The sequence below is a fragment of the Pantherophis guttatus genome, chromosome 2, assembly GCF_059756535.1.
Source record: "Pantherophis guttatus breed Tessera chromosome 2, ASM5975653v1, whole genome shotgun sequence".
Lineage (NCBI taxonomy): Eukaryota > Metazoa > Chordata > Lepidosauria > Squamata > Colubridae > Pantherophis > Pantherophis guttatus.
In genome coordinates, this window is record NC_142064.1 from 85,384,667 (window position 1) to 85,409,495 (window position 24,829).

General features: G+C 41.4%; 1 long non-coding RNA gene across 1 annotated transcript; it reads right to left on the minus strand.

The window, feature by feature from the left end:
- Window positions 1-347: 347 nt before the first annotated feature.
- LOC117661998 (uncharacterized) lies at window positions 348-13,356 on the minus strand. Its single transcript, XR_004590218.3, has 2 exons — window positions 13,133-13,356; window positions 348-630 (listed from the first exon to the last, which is right to left on the minus strand). It is a non-coding gene; the product is annotated as an uncharacterized LOC117661998 (long non-coding RNA).
- Window positions 13,357-24,829: the final 11,473 nt, after the last annotated feature.

Consider the following 24,829-nt stretch of genomic DNA (forward strand, 5'->3'; position numbering starts at 1 on the left):
CTTACACTTTTCAGTCATCCCCAAAAGACTTAGACTTCAGGTAAAGAACCAAACAGAATGAAAATGGCTGGAGATGAAAAAAGACACAGACAGGTAGACGTCAACTTACAATTGGGACCAGAACGTCCATAGCTAAATTATGCAGTCATTAGATGAATCACAAAAATGTCAATTTTATGACCTTTTTTTTTTTTTAACCTGGTCTATGACAATTCACCCCAGACAACTCATTATGGGGACAACTTGTCACGAGACAAGAGTTACACTAATATCAATGATATGGTGGAATACAATCATTAAAGAAAGGATGCAAAAAGAGGGACAGAATGAAATGTGAATGACAAAAATTAAAATAAGGTTTTATTTATTTTAATTAAATTGAAATGTTACATTTTCCCACAGTGAGTTGTCCCATGGCGAGTTGGCCGTGGTTAGCTGCCCATTCCATTTTTTACCGTAGTCATTAAGCAAATCTGGGTTCCTTTGTTGACTTTGTTGGAAGCCCCTATAGTGATCACATGGCTGTGGGGAAGCTGCAACAGTTGTAAATCTGGGGACCGGTTGTAACTAACTTTTTCACTGCAGTTGTTACTTCAGCCATTAACCAAATGATCATAAGTCATGGGCTATCTGTACATGTAAAAGAAAAAGGGAGAAGAAGGAGGAGAGGAGCGAAACTAAGCTACTGAAATATCTTCCCCAAATACAAAACTATAAGAAGCAATCATATCACTAAAAGTCCCATCCTTCATGAAAGCCAAAATCAGTTATCTGGGCAGGGAGCCTTGCTGAATAGGACTAAAGGTAAAGGTTCCCCTTGCATATATGTGCTAGTCGTGCCCGACTCTAGGGGGTGGTGTTCATCTCCGTTTCAAAGCCGAAGAGCCAGTGCTGTCCAAAGATGTCTCCATGGTCATGACTAAATGCTAAGGGTGCACGGAAAGCTGTTACCTTCCCACCAAAGTGGTCCCTATTTTTCTACTTGCATTTTTTATGTACTTTCGGTCTGCTAGGTTGGCAGAAGCTGGGACAAGGAACGGGAGCTTACCCCGTTATGAGGCATTAGGGATTGATGCCAACCTTTCAATCAACAAGCCCAGCATCTTAGCCACTGAGCCACTGCGTCCCTTAGGTGAATAGGACTAGAGGCGGGCAAAACACAAAGTCTAAACTTGTCAATTGCTGCTCTGCCTCAGCTGGCATAATGTGTCCTCCATTGACCATTTTGTCCTTTTTCTAACAACCACCTTCAAAACGTACCTCGTTATTCCATATTGAATTGAAAACTTCATCTCATTTAATGTTACTGCCAATTTATTGCACATCTTCGCTTTCACCTTTTTCAACCCCTGTCACCTGTCTCATATTTATATTAATGCGAGAGAGCTGATTGGATCCACTAAAAGAGTGGGCGGGGTTGATGATTGAAAGGGGCAACCTGAAACTTTCTTTTTACTGGCTACATTTGTTATTGCCATTAACGTGTGTCCAGAAGATAAAGAGGGAGAAAAGGGCTACTTTCGAGTTCATGTATTGGCAGATGAGTAGTCACTTGTATGGGCTATATTTTTACATGTTGAGGTTCTTTACTTTAAGAGTTACAATATTTGACTACAAAAGGCACACGTTACAATGTTAAAAGTACATGCAGCTGTAGGTTTAAGGATCCCAAGTTTTATGGGAACAGATGTAGCTTCAAATGAGCCAGGAAATAAAGAAAGAATTCATTGTTTGGATGCCATCAAAGGGGCAGCAGTGTCATCAGTTGTAATTGCCATCTGGCGCAGGGCAGAAGCTATATGTCTGGCTTTCATTTAACCTCTCCTAGTCTGAAACGGCCCCTTAGTATCTCTTTTACATCTGCATAAAGGCATTTTCCCATTTGTTTTTCAGTCCCTGGATCCACCAGTTCTAAATATATCACAATGCTCAGGTGCCTTGTTCAAAGACTAATTTAGAAAAAAGAAAGAGAAATTCAGCCATGTTTTGCCAGGTATTTGTTTAAAATGACATTGCACAACAGGGCTGTGCAAATCATTTCTCACGGGATTTCAACCCTCTGGATGTGCTTCTCCCATTTACTGGTGGAAACATTTCTATACGTGCAATACGCAGTTCCAGAAGGCCTCTGGAGACCCTTGAAGCATGTCCTGTTTTTCAGCAATTGCAGCTGCTTTTCATTTTGAGAAACACAAGGAGCAGAGCAGCTGAACTAATTATTTGTACAGGCTTATTCTTAGGGACATATGGGCGGCAAAAATCCATACAACCACTAAATGGCAGCAAACAGATACAGAAAACTCTTTTTTTTTCTTTTGTCACTAATAATTCAATAATAAATCCATATTTCAGCAGTCTAGATACAGCAATTCTGCTATTCTATAATTCTTCAAACACTTCCCTCCCCCAACTTCAGTAAGAGGTTCTGCCCTCAGTATCTGAATTGTGGGGTGCCGCAGGGTTAGGTGCACTCTATCTCCTATTTCACATCTATATGAAGCTGCTGATGGAGGCCATCCCAACTATATATCTCCATCGCTAGTAAAGTAAGGAATGGTGCCTTGTGCCTCAAGGCTGAGGGGTTAGGATGGGGAAGCATTGGGCCAACTCTAGCAAGACTGAGTGCCTCTAAATTCTGGGGCCACCTGGATCTAAGAATTTACTATATATGGTTCTGGATGGGTTTGTACCCATCCAGAATCAGTGCACAATCTGGAAGTCCTTGTTGTGGCTCCGTTATCTGAGCCTGTGTCATCGGCAGGAGAGGACTCCGAGAGTGAAGGAGAGGAGTTGGCAAGGCCTCCCTCTCCAGGACCCTCCTCTCTGGCAATGCCTTCGGTGTCCGCTGAAGGGCAAGAGATAGGGCCGGGGCCAAGCACGTCCACGCAGCCACAGATGAACAGTGATGAGGGTAATGAGTCTTGGCTGGATCCATGCCAGCGTCACAGAGATAAGCGCGTGTAACAGAAGAAAAGGCGTGCCCGAGATTAGGCTGAGTCACTGGACCACACCCCACAGGATATAAAAGGGAGCATGGTGGCCAGTCAAACCTTGTGACGAACAAAGCTGAAAGCTTCCACGCCATTCTGCATTGCCGGAATTTTGGCTATAAGACTTTACTGGATTATCTCTGGACTTGATTTGACTCCGTAATTATTGAGTTGCTTCTTTTGATGTTTCAGAAGTGGGGAGAAGTTATCTCTCCTCTTTGTAAATAATAAACTCTTGCCAGGCAGCCACTAGGTTGTTGCCAAATTCCGTTATCATAAGGAAAAGGATTTTGCCGGCTGGTTTGGTCTTTAACTCTTGAACGTATGTTGGTGTGTGTGCGTGGGGTTGGGGACAGAACAGTCCTTTTGCATCATGACTTCTGCTTGAAGAACAAATAGAAGCTTGTAGCTTTGCACAGATTCAATGTGTGTGCCAGTTATGCTCATTCCTGGAAGAGGAGGCTCTATGCTCAATCCCTCATGCCTGGATACCTTGCATATGGATTACTATAATGCACTGTACATGGGGTTGCCCTAAGGCTATTTGAAAGCTTCAGGTGGTGCAAACTGGAGAGGCATGGACTGTTATGTGTGCATCTAGTTCTGTGCCCATTACACCTCTGCTCTCTGTGAGCTGCACAGGTTACCAATTCTATTCTGGGTCCAATCAAGGTGTTGGTGATGACCTATAAAGCACTACATGGCATGGGCTAGGTCAGTGATGGCGAACCTTTTAGACACCGAGTGCCCAAACTGCACATGCACATAGCCAAAATGAAAGGTGTCCGTACATGTGTATAAACGTGAATGTGCCGACATTTGCATGTGCATGCATGCATGTGCATTCATGTGCATGCATGGACATGCACGCATGCGCAGCAGAGACCCGAAGACCAGCTGGCCGGCGGGAGGCAGGACATCCCAACACCGGCAGTGCAGCATGAGGTAAGATCTTTTTCTTTCATGAGCTTCTGTTTCATAGTTTGCAGGGAAATAGACACTCACAGAAAAACACCATGGAGATCTGACCTGGGGTAACGGCACATGTGCCAACAGAGAGTGCTCTGCATGCCACATGTGTCATAGGTTCATCATCACAGAGCTAGGTTATTTGAAAAAGGTGAAAGATGGGCAGTGGAAATTTTATTGTGGACTAAGTTTTGCGTGCAGGTGGAAGATACCATTCAGATCAGAGGTGCTATTCAGCAGGTTCTGACAGGTTCTGGAGAACAGGTAGCGGACATTCTGAGTAGTTCGGAGAACCAGCAAATGCCACCTCTGGCTGGCCCAAGAGTGGGGTGGGAATGGAGATTTTGCAATTTCCTTCCCCCAGGAGTGGGGAGGGAATGGGGATTTTGCAGTATCCTTCCCCTGCCACGCCCACCAAGCCATTCCCACAGAACCGGTAGTAAAAAAATTTGAATTCCACCACTGATTCAGGTGCTTTCTGATTGTATGAAAATCCTTCAGATTTGAAAACTGACCACAATAACTAGGGCTTAATTTAGGTTTTTTGGTTTGGTTTGGTTTGGTTCTTTTAGGAGGGGGACCACTGTTCACAATGCCAAGGGACTCTTCACCATGCTTACATGCTTAATGTCACTCACAGTCCCAAAAGAGCTAGCTACATCTATAGTTTGCAATAGTGGCAATTATCGGTACCTTGGGATGAGGGTGAAGGTTTCTTCTCTGAGCTTGTGGGTTGGTTTCCGAACATTTTGTTACCAGGCTAGGTAGCATCTAAGGGGATGTCAGTGTTCTGTTTATAAGGGATAGCACTGACCCTCAATCAACCCCCCCACCCTCCCAACCAGCACTTCACCTCCCAATGACCCTCACCTGATGTAACCTCCCTATCACAGACCCATCAAATGAAAACAAACAAAATGTTTAAAAGTTATATTTATGTAGTTACTCACTAAGCACATCTAAATTATATTAAAGTAACAAAAATATATTTACAATCCCCAAGGCATGTCACAATTTTTGAGCACCTCTAATGTTTGGAAATTGAAAGTTGAAAAATTTGACATGCCCTACCATCACAAGACTCTCACTGATGACTCACATCTGACCCATCACAAGACCCATTACAAGACCATCACTTGACACACCTGTTGTGGCTCCGTTACCTGAGCCTGTTTTATCGGCAGGAGAGGACTCCGAGAGTGAAGGAGAGGAGTTGGCAAGGCCTCCCTCTCCAGGACCCTCCTCTCTGGCAATGCCTTCGGTGTCCTCCGAAGGTCAAGAGATAGGCCCGGGGCCAAGCACGTCCACGCAGCCACAGGTGGATAGTAATGAGGAAGATGAGTTTTGGCTGGACCCTCGACAGCGTCACAGAGATAAGCGCACGCAGCAGAGAAAGAGGCGTGCCAGGGATTAGGCTGAGTCACTGGACCACACCCCACAGGGTATAAAAGAGGGTGCGATGGCCGGTTCAGCTCTGTGACAAGCAAAAAACGGATATCGGACGACCTTCTTTGTATTTACTGGACTTTGTTGATTATTGTGTATTGGCTTTGTTCCCGGACGAAGGGAGAAACTCCCCCCTCGTGGGTAAAGAATACCTGGCAGCCAGCCACTGAGTTGCTGCCAATTCTGATACCGGATAAACTGTTGTTGGCTGAGTTCTTTAACTGTTGCCTGTCTGTGGGGGTGCGTGTGTGAGACGGGGACAGAACAACACCCACAAAAGACCTACTGATCAGACGAAGCCCTTATAAACAGAAGAACACTGATACCACCTAAACTCCGCTGAAGTTGTTACCTAGCTTGGTAATGAAAGGTTTGGAAATCAACCCACAAGCTCGGAGAATGAATCTTCACCCTCATCCTAAAGTTTGTGTTGTACACGCTGTCTAGCAGTCTTTTGGACATACAGGCCAAATATGGCAGCCAATCAATCCCTTGTTTAAGTTTACTTTATCACCTTATTAGTTTTGTCATATGGATCTTTGGGAGATTGAAACAGTGGATGTGCTTCCTCCTATTTTCCCTACATCAGGGCTGTCAAATTTGCGGCCTGTGGGCTGGATGTGTCACATGCTGTGCATGCCCATGCCTGGTTTAGCGAAGGGGGAAAAAGTTGTGATACCTCATGTGATGATGTTCTGACAATTTTAATTTGACACCCCTGCCCTACAACATTTACACCTCTAGTTTTACAATAAAACATGCTCGGAAAATATTCCAAGGAAGGAATAAATTGAGAAAGAAGGGATGCATCCTTTTAGTTTAGCTTTTAAAAATGCTTTCAGGATGCATTCTTTTTTTATGGGCAACGGTTACATTATGTCAGCTATGTGTTCGCTTAGTTTTAAACAGGACTGAAAGTTGCTACTGCTTTAATCCTTGATTCTACTATTTTAATATGAATGACTCAACCTTGTTTTTAATGCCACCATTTACAAAAGTAACCTAAGTATTTAAGTAAGCAACAGTGGTTTTACCGAAATTGCCAGAATTTCATGTCAGCATCTCAATCTGTTGCTGCAAAATTGCCTGTCGTTATGGTTTATATGCAATAAGTTTTCCCCAAAGTTTAATTAACCTCTTCTGCTGTGCTGAAATATTACATATTATAGTTAATTTAGAATGCATCACCTTCTATCTGGGGCAAAATTAAGAAGAGGGAAAAAAGGTAGCAATAAAGATTCAGAGGTAGTCAGAATATATCAATTATTTATATTAACATTCATTATCATACTAAAAGGCAGCACAAAGACCACAGGGAATTGTTGGGTTCATATAATTTCGTTCTAATTATTCCAATTTACTGTAATTAAATCAGCAGGAAAAAACCCCAGTGAGAGAAATAGTGATGTCCCTTATAATGCCAACTGACAGAAAAGCTTTTTTTATTATTTTTTATTGTTCTTACAGTGTTATTTACAAGAATTATATGTGGGAGTGACAGAATAGAGGCCTACTAAATTCATCAGAGTTTCAAAAAGGGAATTGCTTTATAAATTTATAAATTCGGACTGCAGCTGGATGATAATGATTTGCAGTTATTAAGGAAAGGTGAAAAAGAGGACATGGAATAAAGCACTTGCAAAAGAAGATGGGAATAGTTAGCACAGCGTTTCTCAATCATAGCAACTTTAAGATGTGTGAATTTGAACTCCCAGAATTCCCCAGCCATCTTGCTGACTGGGGAATTATGGGAGTTGAAGTCCTTATATCTTAAAGTTGCAAGGTTGAGAAACATTGCTCTAGCACAGAGGTCAACAACCTTAAACCCTCAAAGAGCCACAAAGGTCCTAACTGGAAGCCCCCCATTCAATTCTGGAGCCGACTGGAAGTTTGGTTCCCCCACCATAGAGTCTCCTCCTAGCACGGTGTCCTTTTTCCTCTACCAGTCCTAACCGAAAGCCCTATCAATTGTGGAGCTGACCGGAAAACCCGCCCCTTGCCATAGAGTCTCCTCCTGGCATGCCATGCTTTCCCCTCCCCCCAAACCAGAAGCTCCTCTCAAAATTGTGGCACCGACCAGCGACAGGGAGCTGCAGCAGAGGGATGAAAGAGCCACATGTGGCTCCAGAGCCACGGGTTGCTGACCCCTGCTCTAGCAGGATGTGAATGCAAGGTAGTTACTCTTGTGGAGTTGGGTATGTAGTGAATCTACACACTCACAGTTACTATTGGCCTAACCTACTATTAGCTAACATGGAGATGCATTAACCAATAGGCAAAGCTGCTTATTCAAAAATTCTACCAGCCTAAGATTAACATGAGGTGCCTTTTTGGGCAATTCAGCAACACAGACAGGCAGACTGAGGTCTTTGCTTTCCCACCATGATCACCTGTAACCTGATTCACCTGTAACACCTCCTTCCTCTGCAGGGAACCCAAAGCAGTTTAGACCAACATAAATTGCCTTCTCTCTTTTTTTTTCTAAGTCTATCTGGCTTCTCCACAGTTTTAGCACCAGAGGACAAAGCATGTATACTCAGACCACTGCGAGCTTGAATGGATGATAGAATAGAGAGTTACCTAAGAGAGTTACATCCACAGCAAATTTTCTAGGCAAAGACACTAGGCTTCTCAGCTGACATTTGGAAGCTCCATCTCCAGATAGAATTTATGGTTATGGCAGCTTCTTACTCTGTGAGCATCTAAGAGGTAGAAAGAGGGAGGTCTAAGAAACTTTTTTTTTTAATGGCTTACATGACCTGAAAAACTTTGAAATCCCTGGAATGTAAAGGTAAAAGTAAAGGTTCCCCTCGCACATGTGTGCTAGTCATTCCTGACTCTAGGGGGCAGTGCTCATCTCTGTTTCAAAGCCGAAGAGTGTCTGAAGACATCTCCGTGGTCATGTGGCCAGCATGACTAAATGCCAAAGGTGCACGGAACGCTGTTACCTTCCCACCAAAGGTGGCCCCTATTTTTCTACTTGCATTTTTTACGTGCTTTCAAACTGCTAGGTTGGCAGAAGCTGGGACAAGTAAGCTCACAGCACTAGGGATTCGAACCGCTGAACTGCCAACCTTTGATCGACAAGCTCAGCCACTGAGCCACCGCGTCCCTTTTTATTCTCCTTGTACAAGTTCTCTAATAGATAAATTTGCAGAGATTATAAAATTCACTGGGTAGATACATCAATATCAGGGAGCTGATCATACTACTCAACTCCTTGAATGTTGTTATAAAGGGCAGGAAAGCTAACAATGCAACAGATGCTGCAAAGTACTAGAATAGGGGTAGGCAACTATGGTCCCTTTATGACCTGTCCACTTGACAAGCTCAGTATATTTAACCCCTCAGCCATCACACCCCATTTCTTTAATAATATCAGTATTCAAAACATTCTTTTAATACCAATATAATGTGGTCTTTTTCTTAATCAGTATTTTTAACAGTCTGGCCACTGCTGTGAGATTAAAATAAAGATTAAATCAAACTTGACTTTTGCTGAACTCATCTATGCAAGTTTGAGGTGGGTGTTGGGGAGATGAACAAATTGCAGTTATCTCCTTTTGGGGTGTTACTTTTACTTCTTTGTCTACATTATAGCCTTTGTATTCCATAGTCATCTTCCATTTGAGCATTAGTCAGGTCCAATACTGCTTCATTAGCTAATTAGCTTTTTTAAATCAGTCAGTTCAGGTAGGTGATGACATATGGCTGGGCAGATTTAAAATAGCTATATAGTAAACCATTAGAACTCTTCTGAACAAGTTAATACTTTGTGCTTCTGTTAATTGTTCAAAGCATCTTTTTAAGGGAATTCACATTAACTTTTTTTTTTTTTAATTTGATTATATGCCGCCCTTCTCCGGAGACTCAGGGCGGTTTACAATGCGTTAAGCAATAGCCTTCATACTTTTGTATATTTATACAAAGTCAGCTTATTGCCCCCACAACTGGGTCCTCAATTTACCCACCTTAGAAAGGATGGAAGGCTGAGTCGACCTTGAGCCTGGTGAGAATTGAACTCGCAGTAATTCTCACCAGGCTCAACTTTGCACTCTTTGGTAGGCTAGTATTGTTTACATCTCTTTGTTTCTGGTTTGAAGGGGGGATAGGCTGGGAGTGAGGTTGAGATAAGGAGTTGAATAATTAGGAAACTTGATAAATGGAAATTTTCTTTGCAGAGAAAGGTTTCTTTATGGGACTAAAATTATGCATTTCCTTTTGAATCTGTTGCGCTCTATATCCATGATGGCAAACCTATGGCACATGTGCCAGAGGTGGCACGCAGTGCCTTCTCTGATGGCATGCAAGCCATCACCACAGTTTAGCGCCACTGCGGGTCTCTGCCACGCATGTCCGGGGGGCGGGGCGTATGCACGGGGGCCATTCACATATTGCAAAGTGCACATACGCTTTGGGCACTTGGTCCAGAAAAGGTTAGCCATCACTGCTCCATATGGACCAAGTATGCACCATACGGTACTCTTCTGTAGTTGCACATTGTGTGAAGTGTTAGTGCTTAAGGAAGAAGGTTTTAAATAAATTGTCTGATTGAGAGGAATGAAGATTGCACATTGAAGATCTCCTATAAATATGAACAGATGATCTTGTCACATTTGATTTATTCCAGCGTCTCAATTTTCAAATCTTAATTCTAGCCCTTTTCCATATTTGTTTGTGATTTATATGAAAACTCTACATGAAAACACATATGCATATTTTTCTAATATACGTATTTTTCTATAGTTCTAATATGAATACTCCCTAATAGCCTTCCTGCATTTTAATGCACGTCTTTTACAACTCATTCTTTATGGTCCTGTACCTTTTGTTGTAGTGCATTAGCAGAAAGGTGTTACAAATAACTTAAAAAAAAATCTGTAATTTCTATGCAAATGTTCTTTGAACAGAGGCAGTCCTTGACTTACAATCATTCATTTAGCGCTCATTCGAAGTTACAATGGCACTGAGAAAAATGACATGAACATTTTTCACACAACCATTGCAGCATTCCATAGTCATGTGATCAAAATTTGGATGTTTGACAACTGGCATATATTTATGATAACTGCAGTGCCCCAGGGTCATGTGAACACTTTTTGCAATCTTCTGAAAAAGTTAATGGGAAAGCCAGATTCACTTAACAACCTTTATTTAACAATTGCAATGATTCATTTAACAACTGTGGGAAGGAAAGTTGTAAAATAGAATAAAACTCACTTAACAGTTTTGTTTAGCAATGGAAATTTTGGGTTTAATTGTTGTATGCTGAGGACTACTTATATTCAGTTTGTTGTATATTATATATATGTTGTATCTTGTATATCTTGTATATTATTCATATTTTTCAAAGGATCGCTACAGACATTCTAAGTCATCCAGGTCATGATTGTCCCAAAGTGCTTTTCCAAAAGGCAACTGGACTTTGTTTCTCCTTGAAGATGTTTCACTTCTCATCCAAGAAGCTTCTTCAGTTCTCAGAATTGAAGAAGCTTCTTGGATGAGAAGCGAAACATCTTCAAGGAAAAACAAAGTCCAGTTGCCTTTTGGAAAAGCACTTTGGGATTTTTCAAAGAATTCCGGGAAAACTTGGAAAACTTAGACAAAATTACCTCTATGGAAAAGGATAATGATTTCAATAGTTTTATGCAAGCTCAGCTTAACAGATATTCTGCCCATTACCGTTCAAGCAAGCTTAGCTAAGCAAGCATAGGAAATGTAACAAATTTGTCCTAAGGGGAGAGAAAAAAATCCAAAAGAAATGAGCTATATAGTATACTGGGGGAGAGGGGGAATCAATATCCTCCTCCTCTTAAGATGTAAAGCTAGTAATCAAAAGGGAAAGCTCTTTATCAGCAAGCTCATATTTCACCTGTCAAAGAAAAACGGAGAAGGGTTTAATTAAATGGCATGGTATCTTAAGAGACAATATATTTCCACATGTTGGGGCCTTATCTTTCGTCGAACCAAATAGAAAGACACATTTTGGAAAAGGATTGTTTATGAGTTGCAATCCATCAAGTGATGCTATAGGCATCATACTCAAAAGTCCCTGTTTACAACAGGTTGTCAAAAGAAGTCAACGCCTCAAAGATGTGTTCTGAAAACCTGACACAACCTATTGAGGAGTAATTCTTTATAGCCATCTTGCAACCAGCAAAAAGGCATGCTGTGGAAAGTGAGCTTGCTTGTGTTATCTAATCCACCTGGAGATATACTGTGTGATGATGGCCTGATATAATAGAATAACAGAGATGGACGGGATCTTGGAGATCTTCTAGTTCAAACTCCTGCTCAGGCAGGAGACCCTATACCAGTGATGGCTAACCTTTTCCAGACTGAGTGCCCAAAGTGCATGCGTGCCCAAACTCCCAAAGTGCAATGCGTGTGCAGCCCCATGCATGCGCCCTACCCCCACGCATGTGCATGTGCCCCCTGCATGGCCCCTGCATGTGCGCATGTACCCCCTGCATGTAACTCCCATACATGCATGGCAGAGACCCGACCACCAGCTGGCTGGTGGAAGGTGCGTGCGGATGCGCAGCGGAACTGAACTGGGACGATGGCTCGCGTGCCCATAGAGAGGGCCATCATGGCCCTTTATACCATTATACCATTTCAGACTGATGGTGGTCCAGTCTTTTGTTAAAAACCTCCAGTGATGGAGCACCCACAACTTCGGAAGGCAAGCCGTTCCACTGGTTAATTGTCCTCACTGTTAGGAAGCTTCTCCTTAGTTCTAGGTTGGTTCTCTCCTTGACTAGTTTCCATCCATTGTTTTTTGTTCTGACCTCAGGTACTTTGGAGAATAGTACCCCTCTCCTTCTTTGGACAGCCCCTTAGATATAGGGGTGGACAACTGAATAGCTTTTTTCTGGTTTCCATTCCCTACTGCTCTGGCCCCAAGACCTATGTAGCAGTGGTGAAATCCAATTTTTTTTACTACCGGTTCTGTGGGCATAGTTTGGTGGGCATGGTGTGGCTTGGTGGGCGTGGCAAGGGAAGGATACTGCAAAATCTCCATTCCCACCCCACTCTGGGGCCAGCCAGAGGTGGTATTTGCTGGTTCTCTGAACTACTCAAAATTTCCACTACCGGTTCTCCAGAACCTGTCAGAACCTGCTGGATTTCACCCCTGCTATGTAGGCAACATAACAGTGTTATGAAAGATATATATCGGAATGGAGAAGATAGATTGATTACATACAGAAGAAGTATCCGAATAAGAAGATTCATATAGCATATGAATGAAGTAACTTTAAGTAGTTTATGTTTGTTTTTTGAATTATAAGGAGTTAAGCATCTAGGGAGAATATGAATTGTAACAATTTGTTAGCATATTCTAGCTTTTGATTTGTGAATGCTATACCCTGTGCTTGTTCTGGGAAGTCTAGGGAGGGGGGTGGGGGAGGAGGGAAAGGGGGGTGGGAAAGGGGAGGGAGGGGTTGAGCGGGGAAGGGTGGGGGGATGAAAATGTTTGTATTTTCTACAAAACTTTTTAATAAAAAAAAACAGTGTTCAGTAATACCTCTTTTTTTGGGGGGGGAGTTCATGGTTAAAATAAAATAGATATCTTAAGCCTATTAAGCCCTTTAGTTTATTTTATTTATATTGACGTTTACATTCGGTGATTTGCTACTAAATTTCATAGGTTCAATCTTCAATAATTCCATGGGCCTTAAAAAAAAGAATGGTATATATGTGGACCAGGGGTGGGTTCTACTTACCTTTATTCCCGGTTTGCATTCTGCCCGCGCGCGATGCGCAGATCGCCTATGACGACATCCGGGTCAGTGGGCGGAGCCTCCCGCAGGTTTTACACACCGGTTCTTGCGAACCGGTCCAAACCGGGGGCAACCCACCACTGATGTGGACATAGGCCTCACCCTGGGGGAAAAATGGATATAAAGAAATTGTTTGTGTAGAACATGCTTAGCAATTAAAAATAAACCACTGAAGATCCTATTGAGGGCACACCAGTTAAAAATTGTAATGGAAACAGATATTCCAAAGTTCAAAGATGGCAGTTTCATCATTCTGAAATATTAATAAACAACTTTTGTTTTGATCTGGGGATGCAAAATCTGCACCAAAGCTTAAAATGTTACATGTTCAATATTAAATTGGAAAACTAAAAAATCTTTTTCAAGAATGTTTGAAAACTGCTTGCTAATAACCCCAAATACCAACATCCATGCTTTTGTTCAACAACTGTACAATATATGTACAATTCTTGTTTATTGCAAGGATACCTTTTTCAATAATGTTTGAATTATAGAGGGAAAACAGAAACCTTGAAGCCTCTAATTTCCTCGCCCATTTTCAGTGTAGTCATAACAATTCCATTATCATCTTCTTTTAATGACCTCATAATCCCTTGTGGGGTGGAATCTGGGCAACTGAATGGAGTTGAGTGTTTACTGGCCGGATGCCCTTACTGTCACCAATGCGGAGTTATATTCAGCAGATATATTCTCAACGTGCCCAGAGAGATAAATATCTGCCTCTAACTAAGATCGAACTCACTGATTGTGAGGCAAGAGCTTCACCTCCAGGCCACTGCACCACTCTCATAACATATAATATGTATGTTATATGTACAATATACATATATAATATGTATATTGATGTTCATCCATCATTTTCAAAGAGGACCTTGACATCTAACGGGTTGTGGGCTGTCCACACTGTGTCTGCAGGTAGCTGGTAAGGCTATAGGGGCATGGAATGTTCTGCCACATGTCGGGCAGACATGTGTGGGTACCACTATTGCAGCATTTGCATCTCTGGCTTTGCGGAGTGCTCACTTCTCTTGTGCTATGGTTGTCCTTCTGTCTTCAAATGTCTGGCAGCCTTGGTGAATCAATGTGCGCCATGACGATCGATCTTGTGCCAGGGTTTCCCAGGAGGTGGTGTCAATATCCAGGGACTTGAGAGAGGCTTTCAGCATCTTTGTATCACTTCCTTTGCCCCCCCATGCAAAGGTCTCTTTCCTTGAGACAGTTCACCATAGAGGAGCTGTTTGGGGATGCGGTGGTCTGACATCCTTGCAACATGGCCTGCCCAGCCATAATGTATATGTATATTATATATTTGAAAAAGAGAAACTGTGAGGATCAGGATCGGGTAAAGAGTTCCTAAGGAATTTATGGATTTCAAATAACCGCAACTGGTTAAAATAGGGGTGCTCAACCCCTGATCTGGTGTTGGCTTGTTTCCAGTGCAGTTGGGTGGACTGGCCGAGACCTGATCCATGGACCAGCACTGGGCCACAGCATGCCAGAAACTGGACTGTACAAACAAGTGAAGTTCCATTCATGGGATGTACAGTAGGCAGCATGCAAAATCGCGCCCCCTCCAATCTATGGAAAAACCTTTTCCCATTGGAACCAGTCCCTGATGCCCAGAAGGTTGGGGGCCACTGGTTTAAAACAAGAATCAACTGTTGTGGCAAACATGTCTTGTTTGTTTCTCAAATAGTCTCATTCCACTAACAATAGAGTAGAGTAGAGTAGAGTAGAGTAGAGTAGAGTAGAGTAGAGTAGAGTAGAGTAGAATAGAATAGAATAGAATAGAATAGAATAGAATAGAATAGAATTATCATGTTATTCCTACTCCTTCTTTTCATTAAACTAGATATACCCAATTCCAGCAACCATTCTTTATAACCTTAGTGTCAATAGCTAGAGAGACTTCAAATTGATAGATGGATTAAGGAAAGAAAAAAATAGAATGTCACAACAATAAATTATGTTTAAACACTCAAGCAAAGAAATTCAAAAAGGATATGAACATATCCTGAAAAATAAGTTGAAAAACAGAAGATGCTTCTACTATAATTATATAATATTAATATATACTTTTGCTCATAACATCTCAATATCTTATGGTAGGATTTAAAGGTATATGTAGTAATTATAAACAAATAATGAATGCAGAATGTCAATGAAATTTAAAACTCTCCCAAGCACTGAGGACTTCTTGCTCCAGTCCACATAATCCAGTGGCTATCAAGGATGTGAATGTAGAACTACCTTTTCAACTGTTGTTTCCATTAATTAATAAGATGAATGTTTCCATATAACGATACTGCTAGGAAATTTGTGGAAACCAGTCACCCTATCAAGTGCATTGAAAAATACAGCTTGAATGCAAATCAAAAGCAATTATCCAACTTTTGATTATTATTATTTTTTAAAAAAACACTTCAGTGAGTACAGATGGCATTTCTTACACAGATGACAAGTTTTTCCAGTAGTTATCTTTGAAGATTCTCAAGGTTCAATTAAAGCTCATTTTTGATATATCTAGAATAAAGTAAGCAGATGTGGAAAATATTATTGCAAATTTTGTGTGCATTTCCAAAACAAGAATAGGCCTGAAAGTGGGAGTTTATCCAGGTTATGGGTTTCTAGCATTAGCTAGAGCCCAGAACAGAGGCAGGGGAAAAGCTACAGTTATCTGGGATATTCTAGTACAGTGATGGCTAACCTTTTTGTCATCGCATGCAAGGAGCGGGGGCAGTCATGCGCATGCGTGCCCACGCCCATAATTCTATGCCCCCGCCCCCGCACATGTGCGCAACGACCCTCCTGCTCCCCCCCCCACACTCCTGGCACACGATGGCATGGTGGGCCTGGTAGGACTGTTTTTCTCTCTCCCTAGGCTCCAGAGCCTTTCTAGGAGCTTGGGGAGGGCAAAACAGCAAAAAGAGGCCCTCCGGAGGCCGGAAATGGCCCATTTGCCAACTTCTGGTGGGACCAGAAGGCCCATTTTTTGCTCTTCCCCAGGCTCCAGAGCCTTTCTAGGAGCTTGGGGAGGGCAAAAACGGCCTTCCCCACACACACCCGGAGGCCCTCCAGAGGCCCGTTTGCCGACTTCCGGTCCCACCATCAGTTTGCCATCACAGTTCTAGTAGCTTTCAGAGGCATCCAGATAATTGGATGACAGACCATATTTGTTAAATTGGGCTCTAGGAATCTTCAAGAGCCGTGGGGCACAGTGGTTAGAATGCAGGCTAACTCACTGCTCACTCCAGCAGTTCAATCCTGACTGGCTGAAGGTTAACTCAGCCTTCCATCCTTCCGAGGTCTATAAAATGAGGACCCAGATTGTTGGGGGCAATATGCTGACTCTGTAAACCGCTTAGAGAGGTCTGCAAAGCCCTGTGAAGCAGTGCTATTGTAAGTGCTATTGTTATTGCTATTGTTCCTGTATAGTCTTCCTAATGCATTGCAATCCCTCTGCCTGAGTTCTTAGATTCCATGACCAGGTTGGTAGTGGAGTTGCCTAGCTTATGGTTTTAGGGGACTTTCACTTCTCTTCGCTTTGTGCAGAGCCGGGGGTAGCATAGGACAGTCACTATGGCAACCATAGACTTGATCCAGGGCCAATCATATAACAAATATCCTCACCAGATTTGGTTTTCATATCAGGGCAGTGGCAGTGTGATCTGGAGAGATTCTCATCATTCCATGTACAGCTGGATCACTTTCTGATTGCCTCAGTGCTGCCTTCTGGGAGATCAGAGAGGGAGACCTGTCTGATCATTTTGCCCCAGAATAATGGACACCCCCCCCACCCCCACTCAGTTACAAATGGTACTTGGGGTTGTTCCAGAAGGTCTGGCACACAATCTGATCAAAATCTCAGTTGCTAGTAATGAGAGAATGGCTGGCTGGCTCTGAATTGGATCTCATCTATGAGGCCTTTTTCTCCTCGGGCGTCCTACCATTTACTGAGGCACTGAGAGAGATGAAACATAAAAAGAGATACCTGGAGCATAGCTAGAAGACAACAAGGGATGAATCTGACTCAGCATGGTGGCTTCTTGAGATATCTTTGTCAGATGTTTGGTCTGGGTTTATCCTTAATGACCATTGTAAGTTTTTATGCTTTCCAAATACATTATTGTTTTTTTTTAATGTTTTAATAGGTTGTTAGATAACCAGACTAGCATTTGCAAGATGGGCAGCCCTATAAACTGATTCAGTAAATAAATCAGGCAGAAAACAATACTTTAATCAATGAATGCCCCCCTATTAAAAAACTGCAAGCTTCTATATATAGAACAGGGGAATATTCTCTATATATGCATTATAAATGCCCAAGTAAATAACATCATGAGTACAAAGGAATGTGGGAAGTTGCTATCTACACACACACACACACACACACACACACACATACATACATACATACATACATACACACACAGGCAGCAACCTCCCACACTCCCTCATACTCATGATGTTACTTACCTGGGCAATAAAACATCTGCAAGTAAACAACCAAGCTCAGAGAACATCAAGAACTTCACAGGTAAATAAATGCTATTTTAACCATAATTCTCTATTGGAAAACTCAGCTTATAGAATTTGTCTTAAACCATGTCTGTAATAATTAGCAAGCACAGTATACCACAGCTTCTAGAGACAAAACAAAGTAGTGGGAAATCCATTGTGCTCTGCATGCCATTTAGCATATCTAGTAGCAAAATCAGGGACAAAAGCTTTTTCTTTTTATCACACATAATTTTCTGGTTGATCTCTATTATCATTCTGGGGGAAAAAATAGCAAAAGCAAAGAAAGCAGTTCACAGAAAAAAAAACAGCATTTAATTTTATAATGAGTTATTAGAAAGTTTATCAAGCAATCTGAAATTCAATCATGACGCATGTCCTGCACACTTGAAATAGTCATAAATATTTGGGATGGCCTTAAACATTATTTCACGCAACTCACTCTTGTGATGAAAATGAGGCTGTTCCATCAGAAGGAGCAGACAAAACCTCTGGAATCTTAGATGAGCAAGCATTCAAAAATGATATTTTGTTCATGTAATTATATTTTAGGTCAAGTACATTAATATCTTACATTATCTTCTGAGTCAGAATCAAATCTAGGTAGTCTTTGACTTACAGCCACAACTGTAATTGTTTAGCAATTTCTGTTGCTAAACAAGACAGTTGTTAAGTGAGTTTTGCCCTATTTTATGACCTTTCTTGCCATAGTTGTTAAGTGAATTACTGCAGTTGTTAAGTTAGTAACATGGTTGTTAAAAGAATCTGATTTCCCTATGGACTTTGCTTGTCAGAAGTTCGCAAAAGGTGACTAGGTGAACCCAGGACACTGCCACTGTCATAAATACAGGCCACTGGCCAAGTGTCTGATGCAGGGGTGGGTTGTACTTATCTTTACTACCAGTTTGCAACAGGATCGTGCGTGTGCGCTCGCTTCGCTCGTGCATGCACCTTGCTTCTGCACATGCGCAAAAGCTTCTGCGCATGCACAGATCGCTTCTGATGACATCAGGGTCAGTGGGCAGAGCGTCCCGCAGGTTTTACTACCGGTTCTATAGAATCAGTCCGAACTGGGGGCAAGCCACCACTGGTCTGATGTGACTTTTCCGAAAGATGCCCTAATTAATTCATGAGCCACGAGCCAAACTTCAAAAGAAATAGAGTCATTTATTAGGAGCACCATTTCGACAATATTCAGATGCAGTTAGAACTAATCCCATGTAGATTTACATTCCCCTATGACCCTGTCTCTCCCCTCCTCCCTGGCCATGTCATAAATCACATTCTCCAATTAACCACTTTGGCTGGCTGTGAAACCCAACACTCTCCTTCTGATTGCAGTAAGAAAGCATCTGTGGAATGTAGTTTCAGTTAGGGAAATCAATCTGCTCCATCAGTCCTCCCTCCCTCCTGTTCATGGCAACTTGAAAGCTTTGCAAGTTGACATCTGATTTTGATCACGTAACAATGGGGAGGCTGCAACAGTCATAAGTGTGAAAAATGGTCATAAGTCACTTTTTTCAGGGCTGTTGTGACTTTGAACGGTCACTAAACAAATGGTTGTAAGTCGAGGACTATCTGTTTCTATTAGTATTGCTCAGAGAAACTTCCAGAAGCCATACCACGTTTGCAGGTTTGCTGAACTGCAGTCGATGAAGGAGATGGATCAATTGGAAATTCAGCATCTCCCACTGAAACACAAACTTTTTGTCTGAAATCTCTTGCTGTGTTAAAAAAAAAAAAAAAAAGCAGAAATTCTTATTCAGTGATTCAGGACCAAAACGACATATTTGTGTTTCATCCAAGATGAAAAGAAAAATCTGAGCTTCTCATTGATAGATGCTCTGTTGGAACAATTGTCTGTTTTTATTAACATAAAGCTGACCACAGATCGCTGCATGGGGTTTTTGAAGTGTGAGTCTGGCAGATCGATCTGCCAGGGATCTGAGGAAATAGACTGATCAGTGTCAACCTCAGTGATTTAAACAGCAACTATCGGCCAATCAGAGTTGAGCAGTTCTCATTTTATGAAATATACACCACGGATCCCATATAATAATGTTTTCTGTTAAGGCACTTTTCAACATTATTATGGGGGAAAGTCTAATTTTGCAAACTCCTAAGAGAAGTCAGCTGAAGATAGGCTGCAGCTAGAGTGTATGTAAAATGCCTTGAAAATAATACAGAAAAAGTGTTCCACATCTTAACGCACAGCACTTCTCTGACATTTGCTCAAGCAGCCAAACTTTTTCAGATTTCCTTTAAGGAAACCAGTCATAATGTATCAATTCAGCTCTTAAAACAGTAGCATCTTTTTTTCAGGCTCATGTCTGTCTGTTTGTTTATCAAATTTAGGAAACTGCCTATTTCTCTCACAAAGATAGGCTCCTTTAATGGATCTGAGATACCAGATACTTCCTCCAAATGATCTTCAATGTATGCACTGTTATATAGATAGTCCTCAACCTACAACAGTTCATTTAGTGACCATTCAAAGTTACAATGGCACTGAAAAAAGTAACTTATGACATTTTTCACACTTACAATCTTTGCAGCATCCCAATCAGGAGTGGGTTCTACTTACTTTTACTACTCGTTCGCAGTGGGACTGCACGCATGCTTCTGCGCATGTGCAGATCACCCATGATGACATTGTGGCGGGTGGGCGGAGCCTCCCTCCGGTTTTACTACCAGTTCTATAGAACCGGACCGAACCGGGAGCAACCCACCACTGATCCCAATGATCACACAATCAAACTTCAAACACTTGGCAACTGGCTTATTTATGGCAGTTGCAGTGTCCCGGAGTAATATGATCATCTTTTGCGACCTTCTGATAAGCAAAGTCAGTGGGGAAGCCGGATTCATCTAACAACCACATTATTAATTTAACAACCACAGAGATTCATTTAGCAACTGTTGCAAGAAAGGTTGCAAAATCAGGCAAAATTCACTTAACCGCTTTCTCGCTTAGCAACAGAAATGTAGAGCTCAGTTGTGGTCGTAAGTCGAGGACTACCTGTATTAAGAACTGTACCTTTGTAGCGATCAATATCAACTAACAATCTATAAAGCAAAACTGGCTACTGACAAATACTTGCTGACAAGGAAAATACCTCCTTAATAGTGACAAGTTCTTTTTTATTTCCCAGTTAACTATTACCGTGCTTTCAAATATAGTTCTTGGTTTGGCCTTAAGGAAAATTCTCCCCCCCGCCCCCCGGGATCCACATTGTTCAAACCTCATTATTAACACCTTGTTTTGATGGATGTCTTCTTTTAGAGCTTAGCAGAACTTGTGCAAATGTGCAATCTGCATACCACACAGTGCATTACATTAATCATGTCTCTATTTTTGATCCTGATATATTGGCAGCTCTGAAGGACATTTATTTATTTAATCCAATCTGTCCACCGGAAAATAATTTGACCAAAACAAAACCAAATTTGATATGAAGAGAAACTGCTGAAAGTAAGATCGGGATTGAAAATGGACTGGATTCAGTAGGGACTTCAGAAAAGAAGATAGATAGATAGATAGATAGATAGATAGATAGATAGATAGATAGATAGATAGACGGATGGATGATGGTAGGCAGGCAGGCAGGCGGGCGGGCGGACGGACAGACAGACAGACAGAAAACAGAGATACAAATAAAGAGAGAAAGAGAAAGAGAAAGAGAAAGAGAAAGAAATATATAATATAAACACTTGTGGGCATACATACCCTGATTAATCCCTGGAGAGAAATACACCCTTATAAATATACTTACACGCATTTCTTTGTTATACACAGAAGAAAATCTCCTATGAACTATGGCTGTTAAAGAAGTTGGAAACCACTGCAGAAGCCATGATCTGAATGATTTCTTTTTCTTGCTAAAGAAAAAGTTTAACAACTTAGATTTCTCCTCACCTTCATTCTACAACATGAACTAAATCACCAGTGTTTTAGATAGCAGTGTTCCAATATCTGAGAGACTGACAAAAGAAGAGGGGGTCAACCTATTCTTCAAAGCACCTGAAGACAGGACAAGAAACGATGGATGGAAACTAATCAAGGAGAGAAGCAACCTAGGAGAACTAAGGAGAACAATTAATCAGTGGAATGACTTGCCTCTAGAAGTTGTGGGTGCACCACAGGGGTGGGTTCTACTTACCTTTACTACGGGATCACGGGCCTTGCTTCTGTGCATGCGCAGATCGCTGATGATGATATCCAGGGTGGTGGGCGGGGCCTCCCGCCAGTTTTACTACTGGTTCTTACGAACCAGTCTGAACCAGGGGCAACCCACCACTGGTGCACTGGTGCATCAACATTGGAAATCTTTAAGAAGAGATTGGACAGCCGCTTGTCTGGACTGGTATAGGGTTTCCTGCCTGAGCAGGGGATTGGACTAGAAGACCTCCAAGGTCCCTTCCAATACTGTTATTCGGTTACCAACTCCACAATACAAAAGTCGAGGGGCAGATCCCCAAATCCATAAATCAATGAATGTTAAAATAATCCATATCTTGATATTATGAAGATTGCAGGAGCACAAAAGGATGAAAACTGTTCTATACACTGTCTGTAATGATTGGGAATGATGATGTTTTTATGTTTTGTTTGTTTTTTGTTTGAAAATAAAAAAAAAATTTCAAAAAATAATAATCATATCTTGATAGGTTTCAGTGTTTTCAAGCAGGATCTCGCTAGATATTGGCATTCTCACAAGTATATTCATAAACTGGCATTATTTTAAAATTTTAATCAACTTATAATTGATTTGTTCTCCCTCTCCAGATGCCTCTTGGGAGTGTCCTGTGTGCCACAATACCCATGTGTACCTCATTAAAAAATTCTTCAGTTGCATGTAAGAAGAGTTTTTATTTTAAAATAATAACCATATCAGAAAAGCAAAAGTTTGGAATTCACGAGTTAACAATGCCAAATATTTATTTATTTATGTATTTATTTATTTATTTATTTATTTATTTATTTAACAAATGTATATGGCCACCCAACTCAAACATGATGACTCCGGGTAGCTTACAAAATTAAAAAAAACTACAAAGCACAGAAACCCATACAATCCCACCACTTTCACTACTATCACCCATGTCAGCAAAAAAATACAATCATATAAACCATTTCATTGGCTTCCCTATTAGTCTGAGGCCCCCAGGCCCATAGACAGAACCATGTCTTCAGGGCGTTCTAGAAAAGTAACAAGATGGCCTCCATCTTATCTCTGTGGGAATTATATTCCACAAGAAGGGAGCTACAGTATCACCGAGAAGGCCCTTTTTCTTGGTCCCATATTTCCCTAATAGATGTGATGCCCTTTCCTACCTGTCCTGGTGAGTAGGGGAGAGGTGGTCCTTCAAATAATTTGGGCCCAAGCGACGTAGGCTTTAAAAGTGAGAACCAGCACTTTGAATTGCATGTGGAAGCAGACTAGTAACCAATCCATATCCTGCACAAGAGGTGATTCATGTGCAAAGCTAGTCATGTGCAAAACTGTGCGGGTTGTGCTGCATTTTGAACTAATTGAAGGGTCCAGAAACTCTTAAGGACAGCCCTATGTAGAGTATATTACAATAGTCCAAATGAAAGGTGACCACACAATCCCAAGGACTGTGAGAAGGACACATTGGTCCAGGAATGGGAATAATTGGAGCACCAATCACAGTTGTACAAAGACATTCCTGGCCATGAATAGGTCTGTCTTTGAATAGGAATTACTCATCCACAGGAACTACCAGAAGCCCCACCCTTGAACAAAGATAGACATTCTCAAAGAACCAAGGATTCGCAAATTCAAAGTCACTCTGCCTTTCCAGGATTCAATTTTATTATACTAATTTAATTTAATTTAATTATTTAATTTAATAATTTTATTTTATTTTATTTTATTTTATTTTATTTTATTTTATTTTATTTATTTTATTTTATTTTATTTTATTTTATTTTATTTTATTTTATTTTATTTTATTTTATTTTATTTTATTTTATTTTATTTTATTTTATTTTATATTTTAAATCTATCCTATCTTGCTGTCAAGTGACTTCCGGCGGCTTACAACATGATAGAAACATCAAAACAGGAGTGTCAAACTCGATTTCATTGAGGGCTGAATTAGGGTTGTGTTTGACCTCAAGGGGCCAGGGTGGGTGTGGCCAGGGTGGGCATGGCCAGCTTGCCATCACTCATTTCGGGGACACCTGTGGCGGCCCGTGCATTTTGCCAGCGAAAACAGAGTCCAGGAGGGCCGCACATGGCCCTCCTGAGCTCCATTTTCGCTGGCAGAGGCACCATGGGCCAGTCCTTTGCTGTTTCCAGGGTGGCCCCGTAGGCCAGATCTAAGCATTCCATGGGCCGGATCCGGCCCCTGGGCCTTGAATTTGACACCCCTGCATCAAAACAACATTAAATATTAAAATTAATAAAAATTAGCTAAGTTAGGAATCAATATACAGCAGGGTGGAAGCAAAGTCTTCTCTTGAATCCACTAACCACATCCAGCATGGAACATTCCCAGGGGATGCAGGTCCCGGGGGTGCAGGAACCTCTTGCCCCCAGTCAACTGAAAATGGCCTTGGAGGAAAGAAATGAACCAGGACAACATAGAAGTGGAAAAGTTCTTATGAGAAAAATATGGTTAAATTTGCGGAACATGATGGTTCGTGTCGAGAACTGGCTACGCTCCAGAGGAAGAATGCCTTAAGTAAACTTTTGACATATCATATCAAAGACTGTTTATGAATAATGGGATTACAATTTTTTTTTTAAAAAAAAGGATTGCTTTCAAAAATGAAACATGTAAAAATCTGAGAAATTATAATAATGGAATCGAGCATCTGAATCATCTAAAAAGGCTCATATAAATGGATCTGTCCTCCAAAAAAGCAGATGGGACTAAAGAGATTTTACATTGCAAAGAAAAATGTTGTTTTCCTCCCTTTTTTTTTTTTTTTCAAAGTCCCTGGAGAGAAGAAAAGAGGAAAGGCTTGTGAAATCGACAAAGCTGTGAACAGCAGGATGCCTCTTATGTATAACCTTTCCTCTCCATTTATGGGTGACTCACACCAAGTGCTTCTCTGAAATAGTTATTTCCTTCTGATCACTGCATGGTACC